The sequence below is a fragment of the Dermacentor silvarum genome, chromosome 7 (assembly GCF_013339745.2).
Source record: "Dermacentor silvarum isolate Dsil-2018 chromosome 7, BIME_Dsil_1.4, whole genome shotgun sequence".
Classification (NCBI taxonomy): Eukaryota; Metazoa; Arthropoda; class Arachnida; order Ixodida; family Ixodidae; genus Dermacentor; species Dermacentor silvarum.
Window position 1 is genome coordinate 91,209,205 of NC_051160.1, and position 6,136 is coordinate 91,215,340.

The following is a 6,136-nucleotide window of genomic DNA, read 5'->3' on the forward strand; positions in this document are numbered from 1 at the left end:
CACATTTGCGTTATTGTTGGCCACTTGTGTGTGCCGAGTGTACTCTTTATACATTTAACTCCACTAGCTATGTTCCCTTTACTTTGGCGGCTGATTTCTTTTGTTTTAGATAAGCCAAAGAGCCCAGATTCTCTTCAGGAATTATATTTATTCATAAAGTCAGAAATGAGATGCAGACAATACCTCCACTGCTCTCTCCCCTAGAGGAGGGGGTGCGTTTACGAAGTGTGCCAACGATGACCAATATTTTATTTTTCAGAATTTTTGTAACACTGGTGCTGGACTGAGTCCTAACGGCCAGTTTTCTTTTTTCTTTCCTTAAGTCAAAAAAATTTAATTGATTTTGAAGTTGACTATTACAGTCATTTACATGTTTCACTTGTATTACAGTACAAATACTTAGTGCTAAGGCTTCTTAGTGCCATGACCTTTTTCCTTGACTGTTTTTGGATGGTTTCACAATATTTCCTGATGTTCATTTGCGCGCACATTGTTTTTCAGGCACCCGTTTTATAAAACTCAAGAAGGCAGCTGCAAGGAGAAAATGGTGTCTAGGAGCCAGCTCAGCACGACTTCACATGGTGCAAAGGAGCGTACTCCAAAGCATCAAAATGTGTTGCCATGCAATTTGGACTAGAAAACTAAAATGTGGGTATACTGGGTGTACCATGTAACTAAATGGCATGAAAACTTTCAAAAGACAGTATGTCACACAAAGATGAAAGTTTCGAATGTTTTTTACATGCGCATGTGACTTTGTCAGATTCCTTTCGCATCTGCATTGGGCAGACCATAAGGTATTTTAACAAGTGCCGCAATGAACACCAATGAGTTATTAGGGCAGCAATGTACTCGCATTTGACAGTGCACTAATGTAGCAGGAGATGGTGCATGCGCTTTAGCCTGCATCACGACCAGGTAGCACACGAAATTATGGAAGCATTCAGCAGAAAAAAATCGCAAAGCAAGATGTACCAGCCAGCCTCCATTGTCATCATCGATGCCAAAACGGCACTGCTAGAATGAAGATAAATGTGTGAAGTGGTGTTCTTTGCTGGTGTGGCCTTTTCTTTTTCTTTGCTTCCTTGCATTACTCCTTTGTGTGTCTGTGCGAATATGTGCCATGTGTTAGTAATGAAACGGAAAAGATTGTTTTACAAGCAAAAATTCCCACTTCCCTGATCAGATCATTAGAATATGCATCTCTACGAAATGAACAAACTATCATGTGATGTCTTATGAGAAAGAAAATTACGCAATAGACAACAAGAATACCGCAACAGTTGTGAAATGCATCAGTGCGCTGTGGCAATAGCTGTCTACGAAATACAGTCCGTGAGAAATCGCGATGGCACGATCCCGACAGCACCAGGAAATTACTTGCATGAGGACGCCAAGAGTGAAGTCGAGCTTTTTGCCAAAAGACTACCAGCTTTGGATCCAACCGAATGGGAGCTATGTTACGCCTTCACTCCGAGCGGAGATAAGTGTTTTACAACCACGGCAACATGCGCGTTTAAAAAAAAAGGAGGTACAGCCCATGCATGAATAACTATGTGGAATATTATAACCAAAACTAGACGGTGCGGCTTTACACGAAAATATACAGCACATTTCTAAATATACTGTATACTCTCAGTCAGGAGCATCCATACGCTACATAGGATGTTATCAAACGAGCTGCTGTCTTGAAAGTAATTTGCGCATGAAAAAATTTCCTGTGCAAATTACTTTATCAGCCACATGCCTAGCAGCTCATCTGATAACCTACGGTATATAAGTACACGAGTTTAGTGCTTGAAATGCGTTTTCTGACCAGTAATGTGGTGCATCTTTCTCTTCAATCGTAGTGCCAATACTTCGCGAGTTTGCGCATGTTTGTTGTTTGTTTGATTTTACATTGTGTACTTTCATTTTTTAAATGTTGCCAATTGAAAATAAAAAAATATTTCTCACTGCATTAGCGATGAAATGTTAAAGAAAATGTTTATGTATTATTGCAAGATGTGTTGTAAAGTTCATGAAAATCTGTGTAATCGAATATTATGTGTATCTATGTTTTTCGAAATCTTACTCAGTTTGCCTTGTGACTGTTTGATCAATAAAAATGTTTACCTTTGAAGAAAAATATGTTTCATTCGAGTGACTCGGCGACTAAACATCAAATCTAATTCACCAAGCAGGAGTGCAGGAGCTCCTTATGAAGGAATCAAATATCCCCGACATGTAAGTGTTGTGAATTGCCTCTGATGTGACCATGGCACTGCATAGCGAGTGCTTTCACACAACTGGGAGGAGTATCAGTACTCTGTCTGAAGGAGTACAAACACTCTATTAGGAGGAGTACAAGCACTCTGTTTGGGGGAATAGAAGCACTCTGTTTGTGGGAGTAGAATCACTCGGTTGGAGGGAGTTCTAATACTCTTGTGGGGTGGAGTATTCGTACTCTGGAAGGAGTTCTAGCACTCTCTTGAGGAGGAGTACTAATACTCTGTCCGGGGGAGTTGCTGTACTCTCTCCGAGATGGAGGCGTTTTACTCCTGAAAAAGGGAGTGAAATATGGGACAAGCAGATACTCTCTCAAAGAGAGTTCCCGGAACTCTCTTTGTTTTTAGAGTGCAGGCCTCAGTACCCAGCTCATACATGCCGTGTTCCGGCGGTGGCAGTAGTGTGGGTCGCTTCTCTAAAGGAAAAGCTGGGCGAAAGAAGTGGCCACTACAATGGCGCCGCCATGTTTGATTTTCGCAACCCTACAAAAATACTCAAAATATGATGGAAAAAGAAGCGCTTACACGTAGAACGCACGTATGGACTATCTGTAAAGATCATTCCTTGTGTGTTTGAGAAAGATCGAATGGATATTTATAAAATATAGACGTAAAATTTACGGTGCACGAAAGAATTTGTTTGCGGGCGCCTGAACTATATGGTGGCAATATACTGAGAGAGGCTCGGGGTCACGTTGATTGTGCGTCTCGTCTTAATCGCATCTCGTCGTCTGCGCCTGCGCGCATGCACAGAGTAGCAGCATGGCTACGCCCTTGCCGTTACCGATTTCAACGCGTGGACGCTATGGGGAGCTCTTCCTTGTAGAGTTGGTTATATTTGGTTAATTAGCTCTATGGTCGCTACACTGCTTGAATACTAATCGCATTGACGTTGACGGCCATCGTGAGGCGGGTTCCGCGGGAATTTGTTTCAGATATGCGAACTCCGAGAAAAGTTCTCGAGGAGCAGTTGAGGATTGCTCACCTTGGAAGGGGCTTGACAAGAACCACGTCGCTGAAGGCGTCAGAATCCTGGTCTTTGTCCTGGGCTATATCACGGAACTGGGAAAAGTTGACATCCACGTTGATGTAACGAAGGCGAATCACAAAAAGGCCGCCCAGTCCTGCTAACGCACACAGGCTGAGTAGGAGGTGCGTAAGGCGGATACCAGCCATGACACGTTGTTCCGTTCTGCACAAATACAAGCCATCATAGATGATGGACTTCACTAGTGACAGTGTTAAAGTGTAACCACCGAAACTGCTAATCTGCACCTAATTACAAAGCAAGCAGAATCACATTATAAAAAAGAAGACTAACATTGAATTTTGCATGTTTGCGTTTCTGCGTTCGCTAGCGCATGTGTTGATTGCTTCATTTTTATTAGCTAGAATTATATTATATTCATATCAGACATATTGCTGATATATATATATATATATATATATATATATATATATATATCAGCAAGAGCTATATTGCTATAGCTCTGTTCTCCTGTAATAGCCCCCACGGGGTTGACAGTATGTTGAAATAAATAAATAACTAAAGCTGCGCTCACACAATATCTGCAATTGCTACACCATGAGTACGCTTTCTCTCGCCAAGAACTGCTCTTTGCACAAGAGAAATTGCATCGGCCCCAGTAGCTCCTGCCGAAGCTCAGATTTCACGAAAAATGAGCGAGTACTCTGTGCTATTACCCCAATAACTTCACAAATTCGTGATAAAATATTTCGCGCAAGCTTGAAACTTACGCATACAATTTGCTGAAAGAAGTTAGGACAGACCACTTAGTGCTGAAAGTTTCATTGGTTCAACCTCACGTATGTGTGCTTAGGTAAGCGCTCCATCATAGAGAAAAGAAACGTGATTAGAAAAACTTCGAGGCTGTTTTTGAAAGAGAACAATGCCTAACCGCTCTGCCTACGGGTAACCCACTTTACTCTGTTAAATGCGTTTACGCAAGCACCGATGATCGGACCTGTTCGTTCTTCATCACTAGCTTGCAGTGCACGAAAACAGGGGAACACACAGGATGTGAGTGACAAGTGAACACTTTACTTGACGGCTAGCTTTTACACAACAGTGACAAGCGGTTTCTTGTCACCCATTACCATTTTGCAATATGCTATTCGAATTAATTATCAAAAAGACAAACGGAATGAATGGCTGTTGAAATGCTTATTATGGAATTGCTCATTTTCAAATGATTCTAATATTTAATTTCTTAGCCTTATCGGATGCCTGTGACCAATGTACGTTCTTCAAATGTATGGAGCAATCGCACACGTATGGTTCAAAGGTTGGTGTCAGCTTAGGGTCGTGTTTAGTGGTCACTTTGACAAAATTCTGCAAGTTGCTTTATATGGCTGTAACGTGCTTAGAACTTGTCCCGACGTCGGCTTTATCTGGTCTTCGTTGACTGTAGATTGTGAACTTATATTTTACTGCGGAGAGGGTCTGGTTTTCGCGAGTGCATCACTCCTCTGATTTTTTACCTAGAGGACCACTCCTCGGACACAAACATTATTTCAAATTGAAGCTTACTTTTTTGGCAGACTGCGTTTTTATGATCGAATGGGACTCGTGGGAAATGTTGCTCTTATTTTCTTCCACACTCTAAAAAAATAGAGGAACGGAAGATTGTCAACGTATGTTTTCCCAATTAGGCACCAAAGTCTTGATCTCACTAAGCCTCTACTACCATGAACAAGCAGGTTGACCACCGTGTGGCTTCCGGTTAGGATCTTGTTTTTTGCCGTGGCTGGTTCAGTGAATAAAAGAGGAAAGCGCACGGTCGTTGTGCCATCAATTCAATTAACAAGAAAGGTGATGCTGAATGAGTCGGGAAATCTTCATGGTACTTTGAGTGGCCGGCCACAACGTGTTGTGAATTGATCCATTAATCGAGTATTGTGCGTTGCAGCTATAGTGGCGTACACAGCGCTGGTGAATGTGGACATCGTTAGTGGTACTCATAGTAGGGTCTGTTAACGGTTCCTCGCACAATTAGCAGGATTTGAACGTGGAGACTGCTCGCTGGCATTGTTAGTGAAATTTGGAAAATAGTAGTCCTTTGTTGGTAGTGCGGTTATCGAAGTGTCGTGAGAGGCTCCCTCGTGCTAGTTTTTAAGCGCAGGTCATGGTTATGGCGCTCGAAAACGTGATGATCGGAGGCCTTCACTGTGCACCTTTGTGGTGATAGAGCAATTTCGGTTACCACTGATTTCTTCGAGGATTCCCCATGCCAAAGTCAGACAGTGGTTATGATGCAGTGGCAGGAGCTGTTAGGCACGTTGACGAGTTTGGTGGTGTTCCGCCTGCTGCATCTCTTGCAGCATCCTCTGAAGATTTTCGTGCAGATAACACTGTAGGACAATCATCGCGTAAAGCTTGATAAGCGTGCGATCTTTTTGCGCGAGATCATGCGCATATGTTTCAAGTGGAGTCACGAAAGCAAATCTGGTTGACACTATTTCATATTCAGCAGTCCGCCACCATTTCAGCGAAACAATAAGTAGTGTATAGCTCTTTTCTTAATGAGTAGAAGGGTCTGTCAGAGTGATGCACCTTGGGGATCATGTAGGGCCATACTTTCTAAATGCAGGTGGCTACTCGTCAAAGGATGTCGTCAGCTACTGTACTGCCTCGCAGTTTGTAAGTACAGCGCTCGTCCTTTCTACATAAGGAACCGGTTCGAGCCTCAAATAGCAAGGCACTGATCTTTGTGTTATCGCACAGATTTTCCCTTGTAATTTCTTTCTTCTCATTTTTGTAAATCTCCATGGTCCTTTTTCTTTCCATTGTTTACATCCAATTCACCTTCTCTATTTCGCTGATTTTATTTCTGATGACTCCTCCTTGT

At 42.4% G+C, this 6,136-nt stretch overlaps 1 protein-coding gene across 1 annotated transcript in view; it reads right to left on the reverse strand.

Annotated features, from left to right (window-relative positions):
- Positions 1-3,418, reverse strand: part of LOC119458270 (glucoside xylosyltransferase 2) — a 103,043-nt gene extending 99,625 nt beyond the window's left edge. Inside the window, exon 1 of the mRNA XM_037720105.2 lies at positions 3,253-3,418. The gene's annotated coding sequence lies outside the window, so the exon portion shown is untranslated. The remainder of the gene's footprint in view (positions 1-3,252) is intronic.
- Positions 3,419-6,136: the final 2,718 nt, after the last annotated feature.